This window comes from Anopheles stephensi, chromosome 2 (assembly GCF_013141755.1).
Source record: "Anopheles stephensi strain Indian chromosome 2, UCI_ANSTEP_V1.0, whole genome shotgun sequence".
NCBI lineage: Eukaryota > Metazoa > Arthropoda > Insecta > Diptera > Culicidae > Anopheles > Anopheles stephensi.
In genome coordinates, this window is record NC_050202.1 from 83759083 (window position 1) to 83776980 (window position 17898).

At 46.1% G+C, this 17898-nt stretch overlaps 1 protein-coding gene across 5 annotated transcripts in view; it reads right to left on the reverse strand.

Moving 5' to 3' along the window:
• The window catches only part of LOC118507359 (tyramine receptor 1), a 28356-nt gene extending 24555 nt beyond the window's left edge, over nucleotides 1-3801 (reverse strand). Inside the window, exons 1-2 of one of the 5 annotated variants that reach the window (XM_036045770.1) lie at nucleotides 3545-3790; nucleotides 1706-2848 (exon numbers count right to left, since the gene is read on the reverse strand). The gene's annotated coding sequence lies outside the window, so the exon portion shown is untranslated. Of the gene's footprint in view, nucleotides 1-1705 lie in introns of all 5 variants that reach the window. The other 4 variants (XM_036045771.1, XM_036045769.1, XM_036045767.1 and 1 more) reach the window with 4 other exon arrangements.
• Nucleotides 3802-17898: the final 14097 nt, after the last annotated feature.

Here is a 17898-nt window from a genome sequence, read left to right on the forward strand (position 1 = left end):
GAGATTGTGGTTGTGGCTCGTAACGGTCATACACTAAAACACTTCAAACGGTAACGCTTCACCCAGTGAAAAAGATACACCAAACAATATACAGTGCTGACAGCTCACTATCTGTCAAACACTTCACGTATCATCGTTTGGTTAGGATGCTGGTGCAAAACGACTGCAAAGCGACCAGAACTTTCAGCAGTCACGAAGGACACGTGGAAGAAGTTCCGAAGTATCCTCCAGAGACAGTAAACTTTAACTGACGATTCATAATCTTGCCCTAGCCGTGGCAGAAATATGTCTTTGGGTGTTGTAAAGTGTACCGTTTTATGGCTCATCTTCAATGCGGATACGCGCCGATACGAATGTGTGCTTCTCGCCGGCGGAAGCAGCAGAGTGATCAAATTTAAAGGGAGATTACTTTAAGCGATACATAACAGTTGTTGTTTTTTGGTCTTCCTGGGTATGACCAGCGTAAGTCAACAAGCCTTTAAGGAGTGACTCAGGTGAAATGGAAACCGAAGTAATGAAACGGATACTAATGCAACGAGCAAACATCATAATGGTACGAATGATACAAAAATGGAGTACCGGCTGGCACATGGTGCCCAGTGGCTCAACAGTAACGGAGAGTAGATATCCGTAGTACAGCATCAAACCACCGTCTTTTGCTTCTTTTTTTAGATACCAGTCTCGTTATAATTTTTGATGCAAAAGAAGTACTTGGAAAAGGATCGGAAAAAATAGAAAAAAAGACTTGCTTCAACATCGTTTCGTCCGCAGTTCGATACACATCTTTAGCGTTATGCTTCACTCAAGCAGAAGCACCAATCGGCCATAAGAGCGAGCACAATTCTGTGCAACGGAATATGTTTATTTCCTGTCTTTGTCCGCTTTGGTCCGGAATGATAAAGACTAAGTTTTACACATCGCTTTCGGTAGCACACCGAGCCAACTGAGGCGAGTGACCAGTTTTTTCCGAGAAAGCAATTTCTCCTAGTCACGTTCGCCTTAAGATGCCATTTCTCTGGCGTGTGTGTGTGTGTCTGGGTGTATGTGAACCAGTCGCTGTCCCTGAAAAACGGGGCAATCTGTTCCAAACCGTCGAAAGATCGATCGGTCATGGCCGTTATACTGATCACCGTCTGTGTTGGAACGTCCGACTGCTCGGTACGGGAGAGACATGAATCGTTTCTGCGAATCGGGCCATAGACGCCGGGCATGGGGCGCTTGAATAGGCAAAAGGAACGTTTTGAAATTGTTTCAATCAGTGTCAATGTTGGACCGACCTGAAGTGTTTGCTTTTGACATTATGAGATGTGTTTTCCTTCTTTTTCTTCGCTGGGAAAGCTGTCCAAGTCCGAGTTTTTTTTTTGGTGGGTCCAGCGCGGTGGGCTACCGCTTTTTGATATTATTTTCGTTTGTTTGTACACCACGCTCCCCACATTCAACAAATCACTCGCCACGCTGCAAACAGCGTGGTCCACGTGGTGGGATGTAAATTTTTCAATTTATCTTGTGACTTCCGGACGACTGACCACGGCTTCTTGATTGCGGTAGGAAAGGGCAGCTCGCAAACAAAGGTAGATCGGGAAACCCTCGAGTTCGGGAAGGAAATGCTCCTTCCCTCCCCCTCCCTTATTCCCAGGAAAACCGAGGAAATAGCCTAGAGACATAGAAAATCATAAAAATTATTTATACTTGCAAACAAACTCACACGCTATTGCGCTGCCCCTGCTTTACGGTACGGACAGCTGGCTGCGTTACTGTGACTGGCGCTGTGACGCGTACCGACGACGGTACGACCTGTAGCACGGACGACGACGGGTCAATGATGTAACGGGCAACGAAAATAACCCACCGGTACCGGTACACCGGCCATCGCACCAATCTGCCATCGTTTATCGACTGCGCGGCCGAAAACCGTTCGGCAATAAGTCACGGCGTCGTACGCTGTTAAATTAGTCTTCCGGTGCGAGGTGTAGGTGCTGGCCGGAGATGTGTTGCACAGCCGCAGGCTTGCTGAATGAGATACGGTGCTTCCTTTCGACACCACTTTCACTTTGCGGTTTCAGGGCGTGTGTATCTCTCGAGCGAAATCGCATCTGGGCAGAATTTTGTGCGATGCTGGAAAATCACTCACCTCAATTAAACACACACACACACACACCGACGAACGAACACGAATTACTTTTACCGGTTGAACCTTCGAACTGACAACTGATTGGAACGAATTCTTCACGCTCGTTACACACACGCCGGTCTCCAGGTTCGGTCTTTCAACGGTTACTTTGTTTCGTTTGATTGAATCGACACGTGGCTACGCTGTATCATAGAACGTAGGCTTACATAGTGCAAGAAATCGAACCGTTTTGTTATCGAATTGTCTGCTACACGTGTGAGCTCGAATAGTATTATGTTTTGCGTATCTTTTTTTTTTTTTTCGTTCAAAAACAGCTTTTCTTACGTTCACATTTCGTCGTGTTTCTGCATCAACACTCGGCATAAATTATTCACCGGAAGGCAGTGAAAAAAAATGGAATAAAATGTACTACATCCCATTTTCAATCATCTGGCACGATCGACACACGCTACCGAAGGGTATGGTACGCGCGGCACGACAGGACGACCGTAGCGAAGATGCTCCGGTTGACCTTTTACACGTGATAGTCGGCTGATGTCGGCTGCTTCCTCTCGGTACGGTAGCACAAGCAGCAGTGATTGAATTTTGCATCATTTTGCACACTGTCGACTTACGCACACACTCGCAGACACACACACACACAAATTCTCCTAAAACACACGCACAGAGTACGGTGTCACTACGGGTGACGCTTGACGGTGACGATGGTAACGATGGCTGCTGCTTGGTTAGGGAAGTGTTACTGCAGAAAACTTTCCGCGCGTTCGGCGACAATTCGGTTGAATGAGATCATTACGATCATAATAATCCATTCGCTATGCTCGTCTAGAGCCGGTTATTTCATACCTCATTAAAAAGGTTAATGTTAGCATTAAAGCGAATTAGATTGGATATGTGTATGTGTGTATGTGTGGGGGGTGGGGGAATTTTTTATTTACTTTCTGTTACAATTTCCACTCACTACCAAAAACAACAACAGCAGCAAAGGAATGCTTCCCCTGTCTAACTGGATGGTAATATTTTGCTAGTCGCACATTTCAAAAGACGCTTGCTCACCGTACCATACGCATTAACAGAAATGATCTGACTTTATCATCTTTTCATTCCCACTCCCGCGCCTCCACACGACCACCTGACGACGCACGGCAAACTGTGGTTCGGCAGGGCCGAGATAAACCAGATCCACCACCGGGCGCCTCCATTACGCCACCAGCGCCATACAATTTGTGATTACTTTTAGCCCGAATTCGTTCGTCCCGTGCAACTTGTGCGTCGTCTCCACGCACAGCGGCATGCTGATGGAAACAATTGAAGACGTAGCTATGGCATCAGCACACCTGGCCAGAACACATCATTTTACATCACACCGCACCCCGCATGCGAACGCACACGCAGCACACACTTTCTACTCACTACTGCTGCGTCGCTTTTTTTTGTAAAGAAAAACAAATTTTCCTTTTCATTCAAAAGGGAAAAACAAACTCTCGTTGCATGTGTTTTGTGCTTTCCTCCCCCTTGTTTTTCGGCTTGCGTATACACCACGATCGCGCGAACGTTGCGAGTTTGGTTTTTGTTTGTCTGTGCACGGGGCACGGAACAGTGCACAGCAGAACGGTGACGCGCGCAACCGAACCGAGGCAAACACTTCCGGCACGGCAAACACACAGAATCGAACTGACGCTGGAAACGCCAGGCCGCTGCCAGTGATGATGCCGTGTGGCCGCAACTCGTGATCGTGCTCGTGTTGTTTACAAGTTCGTTCGGGTGGAACTCACGGGCGCCACAGCACTCGCGGTGCTCATTGGAAGAATGAACCCGAGGCCGTGCATCGCGGGTGTTGAAACCATTCAAAAAAGGAACGGAAAACCTGCACACACAAAAAAAACCTCCCATTTCCCATCATCCAGTGTGTTCAGTTTGTCTACTTTTCCGGGAGCTTAAGGATGAAAAGGAGCAACAACAACAAAATGCGGGGAGGCGGCAGAGAAAGCCGATGCCAACTGCATCTGACGTTGATGGACAGGAACGAAGGGTGTGTTTTGTGCGTGTGTGTGTATTTGTTTGCACGCACTTTTTTACAGGAGCCGGTCCGCGCTAACCTAGCGACAATACGCCAACACGTGGCCCTCGGGCCAAATTAGAAAACCATGTCGTCGGTTGGTTGGAATTTGTATTTTTTGTTCCACCCCTAGATTATTGTGATCGACCCGTTTGTTCGTCAATTGACGTGAAGTAGCGGCGGACTGGACCGGTAGAAAGCTAGAAAAAAAAGCACAAAATCCATCCATTTATAACCGTTTGCTGCGTTGGTGAAAGCCTGGCGGCGATTGTGCCCGGCCCCCGGTTTCGCTACAGTGAACGACATTGTTCGATTAGAAATGGGACGCGGTCGGTTTTTGTTTGCGTGAGTGCCTTCCTCCTTTAAGTTCATGTTGTGATTCGCTACCGAAAATGGTTTAGTTGTTTCCGGTATGTTTTGCGCTTTCGAGGCAGCCCGAACCGGATGGAGGCGCCCGGTCTTTCATTCGTCCATCAATGGAGGCGCCCGGTCGCTGACGCGTTGAAGTGCGTTTTGATTTATTTATGAACCCTCTTGTGCGTGGTGTTTTACGAATTCAATTAAGCCGGAAAGAAATGGTGGTGTCTCGCTAAAGTGTCATCTTTGCAATTTGCACTCGGCGATCAAACGGAGCGCACTCTTCGGCAGTAATTAATTAAACTTGCAGCGAATGATCGATCGCTGTGCCCGTTCCCGGAATCGAAGGAATTTGTATACCACGTCAGCAGGAATAAATCATTCAAAATGCATAATGCACACCTCACGCTTACAAATGATGCACTGCACGATGCAGTGAGGAAAAAGAAAGAAAAGGGAAGTTACTAAAATGTGAATTCCATCCATCGCTGGCAGTGGAGCGAAGGAACCCCGCTTTTCCGATAGTTTTAGTCGTTCCAGTCGTTTCGAACACGTTTGATATCGGACCATTATTCTCGACTCTGTGTGTGTGTGTGTGTGCGAGTGAAGAAACCGGGGTTGGTTTGAAGTTTGAGTGCCGTAAACCATTCAAATAATGCCGATTGAAGATGGGAAGCTCGTGGCAGCTATTGAGTAGAACGCTGCCAAAAAGGGGAAATCGAATTTCAGCACCAATGCACCCGTTGCCAATGGTGGATCTTGTATTTCCGCTCCACACAAACCCCGTGATGGCCGTGATTGCTGTGGAAAAGAAAATTCGGCGAAAATGCAGAACTAACTGACGTCAACTTTTACCGTGGGGGATCATTGGGGTGGCAGTGGTATGGCAGTGAGGTTTGTAGCAAGTAACTGCACGTTGAAACGATGGTGCGTGATGGATGCAAATCGTTATTATTTTCGGTATGGTTTGAAATAAAAATAAATTTTACTGCATTCCGGGTAAACAGCGTGACCGGCAGCGTGGGAATAAAATATATTTCCACGGCTTGCAACAATCCGGGGTTATTGGTCGTTGGCTGGTGATTTGATAATTTACATTCACGCACATCCTCCACGTATAGTAGCGTGGCCAGTACACGTTGACATGCTGGATGTACTAGATAAATCACACCGTCTGCATTATTCTACCGAACGGTTAGTACCGCGCAGTCACAAGGATAATGGCATGACTTAACTTCAAACTCCGTTCCTGCGTGCTCCGTTTCCCTCTAGTATAAGGGTAAGACATCCTCGTAAAAAAGCAAACTACCTTTCAGATCTTGTCGTCATGCCTCAGCGGCGTAGCTTTAACCACGAGAAGAAAAAAAGGACAACCTCCTTTACGCTTTGGACGAAAAAAAAGGGAAAAAAGGGATCCAGTTTTGTGGTATCCAGCAAAAGGGCTTTATGTACACTAACCCAACCGACCGACCGACCGACCAACCGACCCGTCGTGTTTATGATGCCGTCAGCACAAAGAGAAGACGCATCCCGCAAGACAACTGACGGTGGGTGTTTGTGTCTGCAAGTGGTACCAACACCAGCCGTGCTGGGCCGTTAGAAAACAAAACTAACCATTTTGAAGACATCATTACCATCAAAAAAAGGAGGATGCGAAGAAGGGTGAGGACACATCCCTATTCCTATTCGTCGTTGCCACACTTGTTCGTCAAGCTCGTCGAAATAATTGTCAACGGCTTAAGCTGTTGTGCGCTACCAGCAAATGGGAATGGTGCTTGAGCATAGAATGGGCGCCATTTTTAATTACGCAACACATTTTGTGGGTCATTCAAACGACGAACGACTTCGTGCGCGAGTGGCACGCTCGTCTCTGTGTGTGTGTATGCTAGTGGCTAAAAGCCCTTTTTCCCCCTTAAGATAAAGATTTGTGTGTATGTGTTTTTATGCTCGCTTTTGCAGGGAAATCGATCGATAAAAAGATATAAGCAAGATAAAAAAGAGTAGCTCTCTGGCTCGGGAGGAGCATTTGAAGTTGTTGGGCGAAATAATTAGTGCTACTTAACGGAAAAAAGCTTCCCTTTTGAAATCTTTTTAATCTCACTCACCCGATTGTTCTCCGAAAGGCGAAGCTTGTTACGAGAGATTTTACATAAATTATACAAAGCTTCTTTCTTCGTGCTTCAAGTTGCAACGCTAGTGTGTGTGTGTGTGTATGTATGTGTGTGAGAGAGGCAAACTACAACCGAGCAATCGCCACGACGCTTGAATCGTTAAGGCATTGAATTTAAATTTATTATATTTTGCTTGAAGATTAGCTAATGAGTTATGGGTTTTCTTTCGGGGCACGGCCGTAGTCAGTCGTGCTTTACTCGTTCGGCTACCCTCAAAATCAGGCCCTCATTAAATCGACACACACAGACACACACACATATACAAAGGCTAACAAGCGCCCCTATCGGTCCCGAACTTTGGTGCTGGTGCTGCTGACGATGAGGCGCTCGCACAGTCGCACATGATTGTAATTGGAAAAGTTTAGTCTTATTTGATTTCATTAGCAAAAATGCAAATAAAGCGCTCGGTCCGGTAGATGCTGGCCTTCGTTTGGCCCCGCCCGGACTGGTCAGCGTTAAGTTAAGTGGTTCGTATAGATTTGTCCACCGAAGCTTTCCGATGGGAGTTTGAAAGCCCGAACTGGGAACCGTACGTAAAATGTTGTAAAATTACTCTGTTGACTCAATTACTCTGGTGACATTTTCGATCGAAGCTGACCATGAAGGTCCTTTGACCCTCTTTTAATTAGGTTGCCATCAGCTCAAACGCATCATTTTGAAAGGTTTGCCGGAAGGTTAGGCCGTTTTTTTTTCAGCGCCGAATTTAAATCGCTGTCACAAATGTCAAAACTGTCACCGAAGAAGAAAAAAACAAGCATGGCGCCCACCACGGTAAACGAATTGGCACAAGGTGAAACGTCACCGTACTGTTTACCAATAAATCAGGATGATAAATGATGCAACTTGATACGGCTGTCCAATTTTTTCTTCTTTTTTGGTGCAAGAAACACTGGAACAGGAATTGACGAAACTGTGGATTTTGTAAGTTGGTTGATGTTGTGGTGATTTTGCGGCTGATACAATAGAACATTCGAAAAGCCAAAACCCGAAGACGTGCGTATAAGAGAAGCCCTTCTAGCGTACCTACTAGGCGTATCTGAAAATTGTTTTCCTTCACGGGAAAAATCACGTCCGAAAATGGCGATGTGATTTTTTTTTCCTCCGAATCCCATCTTTTACCACGATGGAATGTTTTTTTTTATGTTGGTGTTTACTATGTTTGACGCTGCTTTTGTGTGTGCGCTCACTTCCTTCTCAAGAAAACCCCAGAAAGATATGCTTCATTGCTTACGTTTACCCTTTTGTTCTGCCATTGTTCTTTTTGTGTGGCTGTGCGTGCGAGTGTGTTTGGATGGCCTTTTTTTTGCCAACGGAGCCCGGCGTGGGGAGATAGTAGTTGAAGGTGTGTGCGTGTGTGACGGACGGTTACGGCTTCATGGCACAATCCGAACCCATCCGGCCCCGGGTTCGGTGAGATGATCGTTATTTACCCTTAAATTCAACACCGATTTACGCAGGGCAAGGAAGCAGCAATTGTGAAGTAGACATTTTTTATGGTTTTACTTACGTTCCGCGCTTTCCACGCCGGCTAGACGCAACGACGCGTCGCGGTGTCACTTATCGACGGCTCGGCGGTGAGAGAGAGAGCGACATCAGTTCTGTTTTGTGATAAAGTATCCTCCAGTATCGATGGATTGCAACCTTTACAAAGGGAAATAGAATGTTTTCTAAGCTATCGCGGAAAAAAAAGAAAGCAAGCAAGCAAGCAATCTAAACGGCTGCCACACGTTGGCGTTTTTAAACGATAGCAATCTTTGTACAAAGAAGACGGGTAAATAGAGCAAGACAAACTGTGTAGGAGCCAAAAACGGCGGCGTCCGCGGAACAATAATAACGGCAGCATTAATTTTTTTTTTCGTCTTCATTTGTTCCGGACGAGCTTCGAATGGGTGGTTTGTAAACAATAAAATATTGCAATCAACAAACAAATAACAAAGAAAAAACCGTGTCTGGCTGGCATTTTCGGTATCAATGTATGGGGAGGGAGAGTATCGAAAAAAGCCAAAGTGGGTGTTTTTGGGAGATTTTTGTACGGACAGTTTATAGGTACTTCCGGTGGTGGTGTTTCTTTTTCATTTTTTCTCTTAAGCAAACGGAAGCACTCCGATCAAACTAATCGTTGTGTTTGATGATGTTGTGTTCAGCGGTGGATTAAGACTTGAGGAGGCCTGCGGTGGAAATGCCCTGCAGCAGGACCTTAGGAACTTTTTGGGCTAAGGACTCTTGGACGACATGGAGGATTCTTAGGGTATAAGACTTTCAAAGCTCTTTAGATGACGCGAACTCTTGGCAAATGAAGTCCAGCATTCGATGCGATCCCTTAGGCTTTGGCTAGACGAGGTCCTTTCAGCTTTGAAGGCTCTCGGTAGATGAGGTTCCTTCAGCGACAAATCGATGCTCGAGGTCGAATGAGAAGCTATCCACGAGAGCAAACAGGAAGATGATGCTTTTTTCTCTGAGGAGTCTGCTAATAGAAGAGGTCCTGCGACTACGAAGTTTCTTGATCGATGAACGGCAAGATCCCCCCGGCGAGAATGTCTTTTAGAAGATAAATCCCACTGAAGACGACGGTGAGCCCTCCTAGACGATGATGTTCTTTGGAGTTAAAGATGTATAGGTATATCAGGCCCCTTTCCACCACGAGGTCTCTTGCTGGCTGATCTCTTCGGCTTCATTTGTTAGTATTAAGGTACAATATTTTTGGAAGATCTGTCAACCCATCATCATCTCATCGAATCGAATCTCAGTGAACGATGTCCTTGCTGAGGGCGATTGTCTCTTAATAGATGAGGGTCTGCAAACGACGTTCCCCCTACAATTAAGAGATCTCTTATCGTTGATGACAAACTCTCTCGGAAGATAAGGCTCTATTCACGGCCTTTGAACCCCTTTGGACGATGAGCTCCCTTCGACGACAAGATCTGTTCGCGCAGTTGGCACCTTTGACAACCAATTATCTTCATATATAATGTCGCTATGATTGCTGGGTTTCTTGGTGTAAAAATCTCTTGGAAGGCAAGACTCCTTGAGCGAGAAGTTTTGTCGATCGACGAGAAAGTTTTGTAGAAGATAAAACATCTTGAAAGAAGGCAACGATGCCGCCTCAGCGGGTGTGCTAGAGACCTGTTTTGAGTGCTGTAAAATTTCATAATTATCGTTAAAGTTTGTGTTATTGTATACCTCCCCTAAGAATGTATTTACAATGTTGAACATGCGATTGCTATTGAAGAAGCTTTTCTCAAGAAGAAAATAATTATTACTTCTTACAAATTGCAAATCCGCCTACAATTAATCTCTCCTAAAAAGAGCGGCAACGCACGAAAGCCCAAAAATGTTCCGCCGCGTGAAAGGAATTTCCGAAGAATGTAAGATTCATTACGACCCAAGCCAAGCGTTTGCACACTTTGCCAGGCGTGAACGGTCGTAAAAGTAAGATGAAAAATACCCGTTAAAGCAACACATTGGTCTTTTGGATTCGAGAGCCTCGAGAAGCTCGTTCTTCGTATTTCTTTCTTTTCTCAGGACAAAAAAACGCCTTAATGCGTCTGTTAAACTCACCCATAAAAGTGGAGGCAATTCCAAACAAAAAAAACTATCACCATCAACCGGAAAATCCAAAATTGATTTCACTTGTTTAACGATGGACGCCAAACACATACGGAGCTGCTGTGGCCACCGGAAGAGCTACCGATATAGAGCTGATTAAACACAGCCAACAAAGCACATCCTTCCGAAAACGTGTACTTCTGCCGTCTCCGATGCTTATACCGACCTGCCCATCACAATCGAAGACGTTTATTTTTCGATACCATCCCAATGACATGTTCACCGAATCGAGCATTGTCTCAGAAGGCAAGGAACAAATAGGAAAGCAGAAAGAAAACAAGCATCATGTCCTGCGTTTCGGAGTGTAGGAGTTGCGAACAAATATGGCAGGAAATCGATGCCGATCTCGGTGTTTGGCAGTGGGAATGTAAATATTTCATCAGTTCATTCGCCCACTTAGACGCGCGGACGAGGTTGGGTATCGAAACGGCCGAGTGATTGGCGATGCACTTGACAGGCCATTCGCTTATCAGCTGGGCGGGTTTTTTTTTTGCTATAACATTTCTCTAAGCCCTCCTGTATTATAATGGATAACAATTGTAATAAAATGTATAGGCTGTGTAATGTATTCATGAAAAATTGAAACGATTATCCATTTTAATTAGGCGAGCATTAAAATTACCATAAATGCTGGCTGCCATTCAATATCAATTATCGCCATTCGCTTTACGCCCTCCGGTAAAGCGAGCGAGAGCTTTCGTAACTCTCCAAATTAGATCAATCATTGGGTTAATTATTAATTAATGCACCCGATGGAGAATATTTGCACAACCGCTGTCATATTGATCTTTGATAATCCTCATAAATAATTACTGGCATTAAAAAAAAAACGGCCCGAACGTGAACGATTAGCGACTGAGGGGCTGGGTGAGGATTTTGATTCCTAAAGCGCCGGTCGTTAGGTCCCGCTGTCCGAGCTGTCAGTTTCGCTGAAGGACAAGGCTGAAGATTGACAGTTGGAAAAACATTGCTCTGTCACTTAGTCCTGGTCCTGGTGGGTCTATTCTATCGGTAGGATGAATTATAAATATTGGCACCATACAGCTTGTTTGTGCCAACTTGGACGCCCCGAAGAAGCTTTCGCTGGTTGAACCTTGACGAGAGTTAGGTGCATTAGTGCGGCTACTCTGTGGGCGAATGATTAGAAGCATTTTACGCTCCCCCACTCGCTTGAGTAGGTTTTTGCTGCAGCCCGGTTGGAAAGGCGAGGATGCAAATAGAGTTAAAATCCATTTCTGCTCCAATTAGCATCGAGCATCTTCGAGCGTCCCACTTCTGTATTTTCGTTTGTTTGTTTCTCTCTGGGCAGGCGGTCTGTGCCTTCCGTACAGACTCCAGCAAAACAACAGCCATGCTGGAAGGTGTGGTTCCATCTTCCTACCATCGCCATCGATGCTTGGCCCTGACCGTGACAGACATAAGGAAGGACACAACAGCAAACCAAAAGAAAAGGAACGAACGACCTCTCCCGAGTGTGGGCGAAATAAGACAGATTTCTTTGCACTTGAACGCACTTGAAGGCAGCAAACGAAACTCTCGGTGTGTGTGTGTGGAAAAGTATAGCGAGCGAGTTGAACGCAAATTTGCATGCCGAGAAATGAGATTTCCGGCAAGTGGAAAGTGCGAATGCCACTGGGAAATTTCACTCGATGCTTCAGACGGGAACCATCACAGAAAGAAGATTCGAGCGCATGGAACAAAACAACAACAAAAAAACACCTTCCTATCCATGAATGACGCGAATGGGACGCAGGAAGACGGAGGACAACCGGATGTTCATCCGGGGACCATCCGTGGTGTGGGCAAAAATCATCATTCGGCAAACGGTTTCTCTTACACCTTCTTGCGCTGTCAGTGACGGGTGTGGAGGATGATTGAGCCACTGCCCGGCCCCTCCCGGCCCTTGGGCCGTTCGCTCGAATGTCAGTCAAGTGAAAATGTGTGGAAAACGACAGGTCATTTTCGTCGCATTGACAGCAGGACTGGCGGCGGCGGTCGAAAATTGAATCGCACCCGGGCTGGGCAGCTTTCCGCAGCCCATTAGCAGCAGCATCGGGTGGATCGGGTTCCGCGCGGGAAGCGGAAAAGGGGGGGGGGGAAAGCTCTCCTTTCGCAGTGCTTATGTAAATCACGGCCGAATAGGAGCGCCCCGGAACTGCCAATGGCGTATTTTTGTCTAGGCGAATGGAGCGAAATGTGTTGTTCTTGCCGAATGTTCACCGCGGTTCGTCCAATTTTCAACAATTCGGAGAAATTCATTCCTTTCATTGGATGCGCCACTCAACTACTTCGCGAATATAGGAGGATCCATTAACATTCCGTCCGCATTACGGTCGTTGTGTCATTTTAATGCGACCGGCAACCACCATTTTGACGTTTCGGCTTCCATCTCTTTTTTTTCTCCTCTCGGTGCGTTAGTTCTTTCACAGCCATAGCGATGCTATGGTGACGCTTAATAAGCTTTCCCAATTTTCCTCCAGCACGGCGGGAAGTCTAGAAAGCTTCTCGTGGGTGGGTGCGGGTTGTTAATGCATTGTTTAGAAATAAGTTTGTTTTTAAATTTAATTAACCCTATGACGCCATTACGGCTACGGGAGCTGACGGTGACGTGATGGAACAGAAACCCGCTTCACGTTAAATGGCGCAATGGTTGCATTGTGCTGGGTGGAAATGTTGCTTCAGCGCAACAGCAAAAACAGCATCTAATAAGCAATGCAAAACATGTTAAATTTACTAGAACATAACCATTTGGAACATGTTCTCAGCTGTTTTCGTTTTTCCCGTTCCATTTTTTGTTTTTCCTTTCGGTGAAATGAAACAGCTTCCCTCATCGGTCGGGAAACCCAACTCCCAGCGCTATTTAGTGCCGTTGAACATGAAACCGCGCTAAACCATGCTCGGAGTTGAAAATTTCCCTTGCGGCAGCTCACGGATGTCCTCCGCTCCCCCAACAGTTCGGCAGCTTGCGTGCTCGGGATGAAATCGATATAGAGCCTGGGCATGGAACGATGCAGCTGGTGCCGCTGCTCGCTAGACACGAGCTAGAGCAAATCTTCCCGTCAATGGGAAAAATGGTTCCTACGGCTGCTGCTGGTGGTATACGGTCGCAGGAATTATTAATGAAATGGTTAGGTTCTTTAGAGTTTAGAGTTCATAGGTCCCAAATGTGTATGGCGTACAGTTTATGCATCGTTTGCGCTGCGGAAGAATGAAAAGCAGCTTATTAGCGGAGGTTACAGTTCACTTTTACAGCTTACACTCTAAAAACCCAGGGATTTTTACTGTTCTTCTCGCAGCTTACGGCGTCAACCACACTCTATCGACAGCTTCACACGGGGTTAGGGAAGACTGGGCAAAAAAGTACAAAAAAATACTAACAAGGAGCAGGAACTCGGGAAAGCAACAAATAAAATTAATTCCCTTTTTCTCTCACTCTCTCGCGCGCGCTCTCTCACACACACAGCATGTTTGTGAAGTTTTACAATCTCCATCACAGTAGGCAGGTCAATTATGATGTACTGGAGCCTTTTCAACGCTCGCAGAGTTGTCGTCTCCTTGTCAAGTGCTGCTGCTGCTGCTGGCGAGGCATGGAATACGTAGGCAGCAGAGCTGGAGGGGCCTGGCATTTCTGCGAACCGTGGCCATGAAAAGAGATTTTTTGGAGAATGTGTTTTTTTTTTATTTGCGTGTACTTCTGCCATTCGAAAAGTTGTTTGCCCGGTGTGCTTGTGTGTGAGCGCAGCGGCTCCGTGTGGGTTTTCTGTTAAGTACATTTTAGCGTGAAATCCTTTTGTTTTCGACCGTTGGTGCAACTCCGAGGTTCAGGAGACAGAATGTTTTATTTTAAGATAAAAGTTAAATGTCAAATTCTGAGAAATAGATGGCGCCACCGGTTTGACGCCGTCAAACGTCACTATCTACTGAGGCTAATGGCGAAATGAAAGTTTCTTTCTATTTTTGCGCTAAAACTTAATTCCACTTCCTCGCAAGTACTTTTTTTTCTGTCCCCATACTGGCTCGATATGAATGGTAACGTAATGAATTTTAAATTTGAATCCGCTTGTTCCCACGGTTTACCTATCTGTACGACAGAGAGCCTACCGTGCGTCGCGGAAACGACCTCGGTCCTGCGAGTGTGTGTGTGTGGCTTTTGTAAAGTAAACGAGATTTATCTTCCCCTTTTTTCCGGTACGAGTCAATTCGGCAACGGAGCATGAAAATGGGATCTTAATAGCAGCCGCAGCGGTGACTGCGAGCTGCGGTTTTCCAAGACCTGGCGACGACGGTGAAGATGGTCCCCGGGGACAGTTTACTCCCCAGAAGGATAATCAGTGTGTTTTGGAGCACCCGGCTAAGGGCCGAAGCACTTCCAAACGAGTTCCATTGTTCGGCTTACAGCTCATTACAATGGCGATAATGATCGCGATACGGGGTGAGCCACGGTTACGGCAGTCGCTTTAGACGGTTCCGACGATGCGAAGATGAGGTCTCTTATATGTGCGGTTTCAAGTGGAGGTTTTCCAGCTCCCCGTGGGACTAATGAAGCGATAATTCTGCTCCCACCCGAACCCGTGTCGATAGTAGGTAAATCAGCAGGAAAAAGGAAAAGCAAGCAGGGTCGCCTGCCGCTGGGCCATATTTTCGTACAAGAGCTTGTTGAGGCTTTTCTTTGTTGAAGTTTTTAATGTCGGGGGTTTTTTTTTGCTCAGTTTTTTTTTACAGATTGGTGGTGAGATTAAACTAATAAATAAAAGCACATGTTTATCAGATAGGCCACATAAATAGAAAGTTTGCACTGGCAGCACGAGGATAGCTTGTGCGTACCCGGTATTGAAACCATAAATTTATTTCCCTTCATTTGTGACTTCCCGCGAATCGCCGGTATGGAGAACTCGCCATCCGCCAAACAAGCCCAATCCTTTTGGATTTAAGCAGGGGGCGATGGGCAGGTTAGGAGGCCGAGCTTGCGGTAAGACAAACAAACAAACTAAACATTCGGTACGATAACAATCTGTGCCTACTGCGGATGGGTTGCCCGAGCGCCCGAAAGTGGCATCCTGCAAAGGGCAACTTGCTTTTTTGCTGGTCCTATTTTTGGTAACTCTCCACCGAAATATGCGAGTGTGTGTTGCTATCAACGTGGAGCTTCTGGTCCTCCTCCAACATCGCATATGTTTTTGATTCCTTTTCATGCCCTTTTCCGGCCCCTCTATACCCACCGCCGCGAATGGCCCCTCGTATCTGGGAGGCCCATAAACGAGCGACCAAGCGTGTCGAAATGGTTCGCAACGTTCGCGGCCGTGGCACTGTTGCGAAATATAATCCTTCCCATATGGTGGACCTCGTCGACGGTTCCGCACCGTCCAGCCTTTGCTTACATGTCTTTGGCACCAAATTCCCCCAAAGCTTCCGGAGCGGGAGTTGTGATTTGCTCTCGCAACACACACCCGGCTAGCGTCAGCCGCTGCTATCGGTCACCAGAAACCACACGGCTGGTTAGTTAGTCGCGAGGGACTGCGCTCTTTAACGGCCCAGTGACTAGAAAGCTGCCAACAGCTGTCAGCACTGGAGGTCATCGAGGATTGATAAAACCGCAACCTCTGGGACACGGTGGACCAACGCGACGTACGTGCTTGCGTTTATTTGACCAGCCTCCAGCTCCCTGTCCAGTGCATCCTTATGCATATCGGTTGTCTCTGTCCCCACGCGTGTGTGTGTGACCACGAGAAGCTGTACCTCACGTACCACCGGTCGAAACCGGTTGGTTTGCCACACACAGACACTGGCCACCGAGCCAAATGGTCAGCTTCGCGCGAATCGTGCACTGTCAATAACTTAAATATCCGCCTTCCCGAGAGACAACACCGTTGGACCACGGCCGACCGTTGCTGTTTGTGACGAAGCGATGATTTGCTGACTTTGACTACAGTTTAGCGAGCGGTTGGGAGGGAAGCGGGCGGGACAGCAGACATGCAGTGGAACAGATTTTCCCGCCAACATTCTAGGAAGTACACGTCTGCGAGTTCCGTTTCACACCAAAGGCACGCGGAGAATTCTTTGCATGAGTGACATTTTAATTAATTTGTAATCATTCGCGCACACGTGCCACTGGCGGCGCAACGGTTCAATGCATCGCTAATCAAGTGTACACCGAATTTCGAATTTTGGTGGCCAGTTTTGTGGAAGATTGGCTTTGTGGGCTTTGCAGTTGAAGCATTATTGTATTTTTTTTCGGGGAGGGCGTATGTAAGAATTGCGGAAAGAGACGTGAGGGCTTGAGAAATAGTTGTTGGTTGGAATTAGTGGAGCGTTTTTTTAATTCTTGGTTGAGTGGTATGTAGTGTGATGATTAATTCCAATTTTTTGACTCTGAAATACAATTTAATAGTATATCTTAGCCTTAATTTCAACAGAACCAACCTCTCGTAGGAAAGTACAACCAGAATGGTCTATGAAGCAGTGAGGTCTCTCAATATTTAATTCATTCTGACAGCCCTTAGAATACAATGCGAACCGTTCTATCGTAGTGAGGACTAAATTTCTAACTACGTATATCAATAAGTCTAACAGGTCATTTATCTTATGGCCGGGGTGACCGAGCAGGTGGTTAAGTCATGGATAAGAAGAAGTTATCCTTTTTCGGCTTAATGCTGATTGATTATTTATGGGTAATTTTCTTCGAGATTTTCTGAGGGTTTCCCAGATTTCCTCAAGGTTCGTCATGTTAAGGGATAATGGCTATGAGACTGCAGCTTATAAGCCTCGGGTATCTTCCAAGAAGACTCGTTCATAGGGTCTTACTTCATCGACATCATCACTTCATTTCAATGTGGCCCTACCACGCCTAAACTTGCTATATGAAGAACCTATATAAACCTTAATTGGACTTAATCGCTTTGGTATGGCTGTCTAGCAATTTGAATTTATTTGCTCAACATTTTGGATGTTGTACCGCTCATCTGTACAGAATCTTCTGCTAACGTTCTTCTCAAGAGCTCAGATACTTTCAGTAAAGATATGGAGCTTTAGAATGGGCGGTTTACTGCATGAATCCTTGATCTTGCCTTAATTTCAATACTCTTGTCGTTGCAGACTTCAAGAAGAATTGAGAATCTGTTTTTGGTAAAAGACTCGAGAAGGCCCCCCCCCTGACAAAATTTGTTAGGCGCTGTAGGTTTTACGCCTAAAGGTATGCAATCCGCAGTACACGTTGCGAGAGCTTCACAGTGAGCTTTCAGTGTGCTTTCAGTGTGGTCAAATTTGGTTGAAGAAAGTCGAATAAAATATTGTTATTATTTGATTAAAATCCCCTCTCCGCTAACCCTACCATTCATTTTGGGTTACACGGGCTTCGTACTAGTTTTCAGTCGCACTAGGGGTGAAAAATCGGGCCTAAGACATGCACGGCGTTCTCGGACGGTAACGGAACAGTAATTCGATGAATACTTGTTACCTTGCATTGATATTCAGCAAAGGAGGAAACATAAGAATATCATAATCTCAAACCACTTGTAACAATGTATTGTATCAAGTTCTACTCGCTGTCTATTAAAAGTATTAAGGAACAATGTACA